Genomic DNA, 10,336 nt, shown 5'->3' on the forward strand with positions numbered 1-10,336 from the left:
GAACTACTCCCGCCAAGTCATGGAAGCAGCGAGGATGATGAAGATGGCCTCCGGTGATGACTTCCCCCCTCCGGCAGGGTGCCAAAACGGAGCTCCGGATGAGGTCGCTTCAGAACAGAGCCTTGCGGTGGCAGAAAAAATCATCTAGATTAACTTTCGGGGGTTTCTAAATATATAAGAATTTTTAGCGTTGGAATCACGCGAAGAGGTACCACAGGAGGCACAAGGCATCAGGGCGCGCCTACCCCGGCCCCCAGGGCGCGCCATGTCGCCTTGTTGGGCCCCTGTGGGTCTTCTGGTACTTCCTCGAAGCTTCCCGGGTCTCTTTCCTTCCAGAAAAAATTGTCAAAAAGTTTCGTCACGTTTGGATTTTGTTTGGTATGGATATTCTTAAACACAAAAAACAAACAGAAAACAACAACTGGTCCTGGGCACTAGGTTAATATGTTAGTCCATGAAAATCATATAAAAATATACCAAAACCATATAAAATTATTGTAAACATGGCATGAATACTTTAAAAATTATAGATACGTTGGAGATATATCAGAGAGATACACAATAATTCTCTTCTAACATTCACAATTTGCGTTCAAGTCAATACAACTCAATGATACGATAATGACACGTCATAAGTCAGTCCCATGCTCATAAACTTACCACCTACCAACATGAAATCAATGCAAAATGGTAGCACATGCCCACCCCCATTTGCCATGTTAATATCCATAATGTCACACACACATATATATCTTGCTCAATCTCCCCTATGGCAACAAGTTTGATGATCTACGAGTTGCCATAAATTTCTATTGTTGCTATCAAATAGATCACAAGTGAGGAAATCATATAAGCTAGTCTAGGGGTGCATGGCAGGGGAAGGAAATTAGATCAAAATTGTGAAATGCAATTGGGAATAGAAGGCTTGGGGAAAGAAAGTGGTATTGCTATGTAGAGCTACCAACCTCCATTGTTGTGAGTTGGATCAGTTGTCGAAGGAGAGATCCCTAGCTCCCTCATGCCGATACATGGAACTCCATTGTAGATGGATCTCTCATGTCCACTCGTCCATCATGCAAAAACAATTTTCCTACTTGTTGGGCGTATGGTTGGGCTTATGCCTGCATCCGTAAAGGCCACCATCACCGTTGCCTCATGTACCTTGAGAAGAAGCAACTGCCATTTGCACCATCTTTCAGCCAGCTCATTATCAACTCATCACACCGCCAAGTCGTTCAAACCTAGCCGCTCCAGCGACCATGTCCATTGTACATAGTGGGGAGAAGAGCAGGTGTGGAAACTTGATACGGTGTGGATCTGATTGGGTTTAGTTCCACGTTCGAGTGCAGAACCTCTTACTGGAATGCAACCAACAAGCACAGCCACATCCCCATCCACATCCACGTGGGTTCGAAAAAAAATCAGCTGAAGACTACATAAGAGCTTAGAAATCATGGGTCAGCTGGGCACGCATACATCCGCATCCACCAATTATACCGACTAGAAGAACGCCCCGTGCATTGCAACGGGGCCACATTAACTTTAAAAGTTTAATATCAATTATGTTAATATTACATTTAATATTCTCATACATATTAAGTGACATTAATGACCTTTTTATTATCAAATTGTCACATGTGTGATGTAGTAAAGCACATGAAAGAGATGACGCCGCTGACGAGATCTTGGCGATTATATGTAACATAATCAGGCGGTGCTAGCTCAACTTTAGTGCCAATCAGCATAGCCTATTTAGCCGATATATTTAGATCAAGTCCAGCACCCCGCATCGACGTCGCTGCCGTCTTCCTCAACCTTGGGCCACCGCGACATTGTCGTTTGATCCGCGCCGCCCCGAGCTCCCATGTCTTCCCCTAGGGCGCCATTGACACCGCCATGATCTTCTCTTTGCCTTTCCCCTGTTTCCCATCTCGTTTGCTCTCGTTAGGTATTTCGCCGTGGTCGAGAACCGCCGTCCGCCATGGCCATTGCAGGGGTAGCCACCGAGCTCCTCGGATTAACCCCGTGGCACATGTCCGCTCCTATGCATGCCCATGCCCGAGCCTGCCGCTCTTCTTCCGCGCCCGCGGGGCCACTCCCTTTCCATCCCCATGCCCGTGCTACACCGCGTCGGTCGCGCCCGCCGCTGCCGTCGTGCTCGTCGCAGCCACCGCACCACTGTGCCCCGCGCGACACACACCCTGGCCGCGCGCCACACTCTCGCTGGCTGCGCTTGCCCCATCTGCTGCTGCATATCCCTTCGCTCGCCCCGCTGTCGCGCCCCTGCCTCGCGCCGCCTCCAGTCGTGGCCATCTTCTGCCGGCCGCCCCCTCAGCCACGCCGGCCGCATCTCTGCCCTCCATCGTCGGCCGCTCGCTCACCTGCCGCGTGCTGCTTCCTGCCGCTATGCGTTGCTCTACCGCTGGTACGCTGCTGCGCCATGCCCTCAACACCGCCGTGGACAAATGTGGCGGAGGAATTGTTAATGAAGTACGAGAAGGAGGTGGCGGAGAAGGTGTGGAGAGGCAGGAGGTCTGGGGTGGTGTCACCTGGCTGTGGTGGAGGTATTTATGCGAGAAGAAGCCGGAGTGGAAGGAGAGGTCACAATTGGAAAGAATCGCAAAAAAAATTCATAACCCAGAGATCTCATTCCAAAAAATGCTAATATCGATAGAGGGGTGATTTCCTTCAATAGATGGAAAATATAGGAAATATTGGTTGTTATCAAGGAAAGGTAAAAAATTAGGAAAGTTAGGATTTTTGAACTTGTTTGTTTGGTGGAGCTATCAAAACATAGTGCTTCAGAAATACGCAAGTACTCCCTGTATCTCAAAATAGTTTAAGAAAACGTCTTATATTTCGAGATAGGGAGAGTACTCTCTCTGTTTCTTTTTAGTCTCTATATAAGATTTGATCAAAGTCAAACTTTGTTAACTCTGACTAAGTTTTTAGAAAAAATATATCAAGATTCATAATATGAAATCAATATTGGTAGATGCGTCATGAAATTAATTTTCATACCATATAGCTTTAGTATTGTAGATGTTCATATTTTTTCTATAAAGTCGGCCAAACTTTACAAAGTTTGACTTTGACCAATTCTTATATGCAGACTAAAAAGAAACGGAGAGAGTAGTACATTGTTTCTTTTTTTTATGGAAGTAGTACCCAGGCTTGATGTTCCATGTGGAGAAACAGTCATAGACCAGAGCATTCATTGCAAAAAAGGTCGAGAGAAACATTTTTCTCGCGAATCCGCATATTGCATATCTTTCCATTGATAGGGGGTGAATATTACAGTGATGCGGCCCTTAATTGACGTACACCAAGATACATCAATGAGGGTGCAAAAAATAGAAGCAGAAGAAGAGGTTGCTCAGCCTCACAGAAGAGGTCGAGAGAAACACAGAAGTTAAATACGGAAGACAGAAAAGATAGAACTAGAGAAGTGGCGAGGCAGGTAGCTTGAGGTAGATCTATCACGGTGCCGTTCAACAATCTGTCGATCATGTTGTAGTTTTCCATGTATTTTATTAGCAACCAACGGATACTAGGGAATGAGAGGCGTCGCGGAAGAAGTTTGTACTCTAGCTCGCCATAGAGGCTCCCGGCGGCATCGAGGCAGCACGACACAGCTTATTGATCCTCGTAGGGAGATTAGGCACCTCTCCATGGTTGGTACATGCACGATCATCGAGTAAATTACATAATTGATACTTAAACTTGACCCTAGGGTTCACTTCCATCACTGTATTTAGAAAAGCTTAAAATACGATCACTGAGGTTGCCCAGGCGTGTCACTCTACGGTCACCAATACCGTATCAGTTTTATTTTTGCTGACGTGGCTAATACCCCTCTCTCACTACTACTGTACTACACTATTTCTCTCTGTAATTCTGTCAAACACCTTACCTGCGCCCATCGCTGCGCCACACCCCCACACTCCCACCGTTGCCGCAGCTCTTCAGTGTCAGTGTGTCACGTCAGAGCTCCTGAAAGCCTCGTGCGGCCCACGAACGAATTGCTGCGCTGGTTGGCCAGACTCTCATGCTTTCAAATCCCAACTCCCGCGCCATGCCGAGCTTGAAGCTCATCAGCGTCGTTGGCACCATGCAAGTTACTGTCCCGATGCGCGTCGTTGGAAGTACAAGCGCCGCTGTGGAGGTCACCATGGGTTGCTGCTTCAGTTTACTGACCCGACGGGCGTCAGAGGAGGTCGGCCTGGTTTGAGAAATGCATGGTTGCGTGCGTGACCAAGCGGCACCATGTTTGCGACAGTGCCGACTTAGCCTTACACCATGCCGTGCTCCTCAACACCTGATCCGCCTACATCGCCTGACATGGTTGGCAACCTGCTCTCTCCTCACCTCGTCGTCCTGCCGGAGGCCCACGCCGTCATACCCTCGCAGCTCTCAGGCGTACTTGCAGTTTGTGCACTGGTCGCTGAACCCCAGCCTGCAACCAGTAATCCATCGGCACGCCGGACGCCCCGTTGGTTGCGTCTTCGTTGAAGACGTCACATGGGTTGATGGTGCAGAGACTGCAGATGTGCGGTGACTTAGAACGGAGAGTTGCGAGGACTTCAGCTTGCTCAAGTACGGCATCGCCCCGCCAAACACCATGCACTCCATACCGTCGGCTGCCCGCGCATGTTATTTTCTGCCGCTGCGGGGCGACGTCATCGAACTCCATGGGGTGGGCGAGGACTACAACCGCACCGTGAGGAAGGACATCGTCTTGTCATTGAGCATGGAAATGCATCAAAGTTCGCCGTGCATGGTAGCAACCTCGTACGGGTGCAACGCGTCATCGTACTGCTCAACAAAGAGAGGGGCATTGAAGGAGAGGAGCTCGAGCCGAACGGGACTTCTGGCCTGACGAGGAGAAAGGCGGTGGGTAGTAGAGGCCGTTGCACAAGAGTGCCCGGAGGCGATGTGCTGCTCGCCGCGGGCTCTAAAGCATGTCGGCATAGACGGACGGGCGGTGCTCAGTTTCATTAGATCTGATGCCAAAAGGATTGTGTGAGAAAGATGCGCTTGGCACGTAAGCAAGTCAACGATGCAGGGCCGGTCAAAATGTGCCACGTCAGCAAAATACATTGGATACGGTAGGGCTGACCGTAGAGGGACGCATTTCTGCGACCTCAATGACCGTAATTTGACCCTTTTGGAATACAGTGATGAAAGTGAACCCTAGAGTCAAGTTCAGGTACTATAGACGTAATTTACTCCACGATCATCATCATTAGTTAGTGTTCAACATGACATGCTTTACAGTCTTACAATTTTTCTCCAACAAAATCTTGAGGACATTCCCCCAAAAAATAAAATCTTGAGAATCATTTTGCTTGCCACAAGCCGATTTGGAGATCCAAGGCTCCTCCGAGAATTCTTTATGTGGCTTGCGGTACATTGAAGGTGCTTGACTGCTGATAACCTGGAGCGTAGGGGTTGGCCTTCTAATGGAAACTGCCTGCTGTGCCTCTCGACTCATGAAGACTGTACACACCTTTTTGTGCATTGTGCCTACACACAACAGGTTTGGATGAAATTCAGGGAATGGACACGCGCTGATATTCGAATTCCGAATGATAGTTTCATCACTACTGAAGACTGGTGGCTGATTGCGCGAAAGGAGGTTCCCAATAACGATCGATGCAATTTTGACACCATTACCATACTGTTGCACTGAAGGATTTGGAAGGAACGGAATGCCAGAATTTTTGAGCATGTGGCGTGCAACATTGACAGGTTGCTGGATCTAATCAGAGATGATATTAAGGCTTGGAGAGCTGCTGGCTGTGTTAGCGATCTCTTTTAGTTTCTTCTCTTTTCTAGTCTTCGTGTGGGCTTAGGTTGGGCCTGCTTTATTTGTTTCTTCAGAGTTCATACTCTGTCAGCAGACAGCTCTAAAGGGGAGCCACTAGTTAACGAGCGCTCCTTCGGGAGCCTCGCAACGATCAGCGTCACTTGGCGCGTTTTCAGCCATTCGCCACGTGTCCCGCTCTAGGCGCTCCCTCCGGATTTTATTATTTTTTTATTTTTCCGCATGCATTTTCGGCTATTTAAATGTTTTTTTCCGGGTTTTTTCGACGTTTTGGTTTTTCACCGGTCTTCCTTAGCTTTTTGATCAAAACAAATTTCGAAAAAAAAATTGCACGAAGAAAGCGTTTTCTTTTTTTTCCTTTCGCTAGAGTCATGGTTTTGCTTCCGCGAGAGGCACAGTTTTGCTTTCGCGACAGTCACGGCCGTGCCTCTCGAAAACAGAAAAAACGTGTTTTCTGTTTTTTTTCTTTCGCGAGAGTCACGGTTTTGCTTCCGCGAGAGTCAAGGTCGTGCCTCTCGGAAACGGGAAAAAACACGTTTTCTGTTTTTTCCTTTCGCGAGAGTCACGGTTTTGCTTCCGCGAGAGTTGATACGTCTCCAACGTATCTATAATTTTTGATTGCTCCATGCTATTATATTATCTATTTTGGATGTTAATGGGCTTTATTTTACACTTTTATATCATTTTTGGGACTAACCTACTAATCGGAGGCCCAACCCAAATTGCTGTTTTTTTGCCTATTTTAGGGTTTCGAAGAAAAGGAATATCAAACGGAGTCCAAACGGAATGAAACCTTCAGGAACGTGATTTTCTCAACGAACGTGATCTAGGAGACTTGGAGTGTGCGTCAAGAAACAACGGAGGAAGCCACGAGGCAGGGGGCGCGCCTACCCCCTGGGCGCGCCCTCCACCATCGTGGGCCCTTCGTTCCTCCACCAACGTACTTCTTCCTCCTATATATATCCACGTACCCCCAAACATCCAGGAGCACCAAGAAAACCTAATTCCACCGCCGCAACCTTCTGTACCCGAGAGATCCCATCTTGGGGCCTTTTCCGGAGCTCCACCGGAGGGGGCATCGATCACGGAGGGCCTCTACATCAACTCCATGGCCTCTCCGGTGATGTGTGAGTAGTTTACTTCAGACCTTCGGATCCATAGTTATTAGCTAGATGGCTTCTTCTCTCTCTTTGGATCTCAATACAAAGTTCTCATCGATCTTCTTGGAGATTTATTCGATGTAATCTTCTTTTGTGGTGTGTTTGTCGAGATCCGATGAATTGTGGGTTTATGATCCATATTATCTATGAACAATATTTGATTCTCCTCTGAATTCTTTTATGTATGATTGGTTTATCTTTGCAAGTCTCTTCGAATTATCAGTTTGGTTTGGCCTACTAGATTGATCTTTCTTGCAATGGGAGAAATGCTTAGCTTTGGGTTCAATCTTGCGGTGCTCGATCCCAGTGACAGAAAGGGAATCGACACGTATTGTATTGTTGCCATCGAGGATAAAAAGATGGGGTTTATATCATATTGTATGAGTTTATCCCTCTACATCATGTCATCTTACTTAAAGCATTACTCTGTTCTTATGAACTTAATACTCTAGATGCATGCTGGATAGCGGTCGATGTGTGGAGTAATAGTAGTAGATGCATAATCGTTTCAGTCTACTTGTCTCGGACGTGACGCCTATATACATGATCATACCTAGATATTCTCATAACTATGCTCAATTCTATCAATTGCTCGACAGTAATTCGTTTACCCATCGTAATACTTATGCTCTTGAGAGAAGCCACTAGTGAAACCTATGGCCCCGGGTCTATCTTCTATCATATTAATCTTCCAATACTTAGTTATTTCTATTGCCGTTTATTTTACTTTGCATCTTTATTTCTCTTTATCATAAAAATACCAAAAATATTATCTTATCATATCTATCAGATCCCACTCTCGTAAGTGACCGTGTAGGGATTGACAACCCCTTTATTGCGTTGGTTGCGAGGTTCTTATTTGTTTGTGTAGGTGCATGGGACTTGAGCGTGATCTCCTACTGGATTGATACCTTGGTTCTCAAAAACTGAGGGAAATACTTACGCTACTTTACTGCATCACCCTTTCCTCTTCAAGGGAAAACCAATGCAGTGCTCAAGAGGTAGCAAGAAGGATTTCTGACGCCATTGCTGGGGAGATTCGCGCCAAGTCAAGTCAAGCACAAGTCAAGACATACCAAGTACCCATCACAAATTCTTATCCCTCGCAGTACATTATTTGCCATTTGCCTCTCGTTTTCCTCTCCCCCACTTTTGTTGGAAATATACCCTAGAGGCAATAATAAATTAGTTATTATTATATTTCCTTGTTCATGATAATCGTTTATTATCCATGCTAGAATTGTATTGATAGGAAACTCAGATACATGTGTGGATACATAGACAACACCATGTCCCTAGTAAGCCTCTAGTTGACTAGCTCATTGATCAATAGATGGTTACGGTTTCCTGACCATGGACATTGGATGTCATTGATAACGGGATCACATCATTAGGAGAATGATGTGATGGACAAAGACCCAATCCTAAGCCTAGCACAAGATCATGTAGTTCGTATGCTAAAGCTTTTCTAATGTCAAGTATCATTTCCTTAGACCATGAGATTGTGCAACTCCCGGATACCGTAGGAGTGCTTTGGGTGTGCCAAACGTCACAACGTAACTGGGTGGCTATAAAGGTACACTATAGGTATCTCCGAAAGTGTCTGTTGGGTTGGCACGAATCGAGACTGGGATTTGTCACTCCGTGTAAACGGAGAGGTGTCTCTGGGCCCATTCGGTAGGACATCATCATAATGTGCACAATGTGATCTTGGAGTTGATCACGGGATGATGTGTTATGAAACGAGGAAAGAGACTTGCCGGTAACGAGATTGAACAAGGTATCGGGATACCGACGATCGAATCTCGGGCAAGTATCGTACCACTAGACAAAGGGAATTGTATACGGGATTGATTAAGTCCTTGACATCGTGGTTCATCCGATGAGATCATCATGGAACATGTAGGAACCAACATGGGTATCCAGATCCCGCTGTTTGTTATTGACCGGAGAACGTCTCGGTCATGTCTGCATGGTTCCCGAACCTGTAGGGTCTACACACTTAAGGTTCGGTGACGCTAGGGTTATAGAGATATTAGTATGCAGTAACCCAAAAGTTGTTCGGAGTCCCGGATGAGATCCCGGATGTCACGAGGAGTTCCGGAATGGTCCGGAGGTAAAGATTTATATATGGGAAGTCTTGTTTTGGTCACCGGAAAAGTTTCGCGCATTATCGGTATTGTACCGGGAGTGCCGAAAGGGGTCCGGGGGTCCACCAAGGGGGTCCACCTGCCCCGGGGGGCCACATGGGCTATAGGTATGTGCGCCTTGGCCTATATGGGCCAAGGGCACCAGCCCCAAGAGGCCCATGCACCAAGAGATAAGGGAAAGGAAGAGTCCTAAAGGGGGAAGGCACCTCCTAGGTGCCTTGGGGAGGATGGACTCCTCCCTGGCCGCACCCTTCCTTGGAGGAAGGGCCAAGGCTGCGCCCCCCCTCTCACTTGGCCCTATATATAGTGGGGGGAAGGGAGGGCAGCAACACCTAAGCCCTGGCACCTCCCTCTCCCTCCCATGACACATCTCCCTCCTCCCGCAGCGCTTGGCGAAGCCCTGTTGGAATCCCGCTACTTCCACCACCACGCCGTCGTGCTGCTGGATCTCCATCAACCTCTCCTCCCCCCTTGCTGGATCAAGAAGGAGGAGACGTCGCTTCTCCGTACGTGTGTTGAACGTGGAGGTGCCGTCCGTTCGGCGCTAGGATCATGGGTGATTTGGATCACGACGAGTACGACTCCATCAACCCCGTTCTCCTGAACGCTTCCGCGCGTGATCTACAAGGGTATGTAGATCCACTGCTCCCTTGTTGCTAGATGACTCCATAGATTGATCTTGGTGATACGTAGAAAATTTTGAATTATTGCTACGTTCCCCAACAGTGGCATCATGAGCTAGGTCTATTGCGTAGATCTATGCACGAGTAGAACACAAAGTAGTTGTGGGCGTTGATTTTGTTCAATATGCTTACAGTTACTAGTCCAATCTTGATTCGGCGGCATTGTGGGATGAAGCGGCCTGGACCGACCTTACACGTACTCTTACGTGAGACTGGTTCCACCGACTGACATGCACTAGTTGCATAAGGTGGCTAGCGGGTGTCTGTCTCTCCCACTTTAGTCGGATCGGATTCGATGAAAAGGGTCCTTATGAAGGGTAAATAGCAATTGGCATATCACGTTGTGGTTTTTGCGTAGGTAAGAAACGTTCTTGCTAGAAACCCATAGCAGCCACGTAAAATATGCAAACAACAATTAGAGGACGTCTAACTTGTTTTTGCAGGGTATGCTATGTGATGTGATATGGCCAAGAAGAATGTGATGAATGATATGTGATGTATGAGATTGATCATGTT

Source organism: Triticum dicoccoides, chromosome 3A, assembly GCF_002162155.2.
Source record: "Triticum dicoccoides isolate Atlit2015 ecotype Zavitan chromosome 3A, WEW_v2.0, whole genome shotgun sequence".
NCBI classification, from domain to species: Eukaryota; Viridiplantae; Streptophyta; class Magnoliopsida; order Poales; family Poaceae; genus Triticum; species Triticum dicoccoides.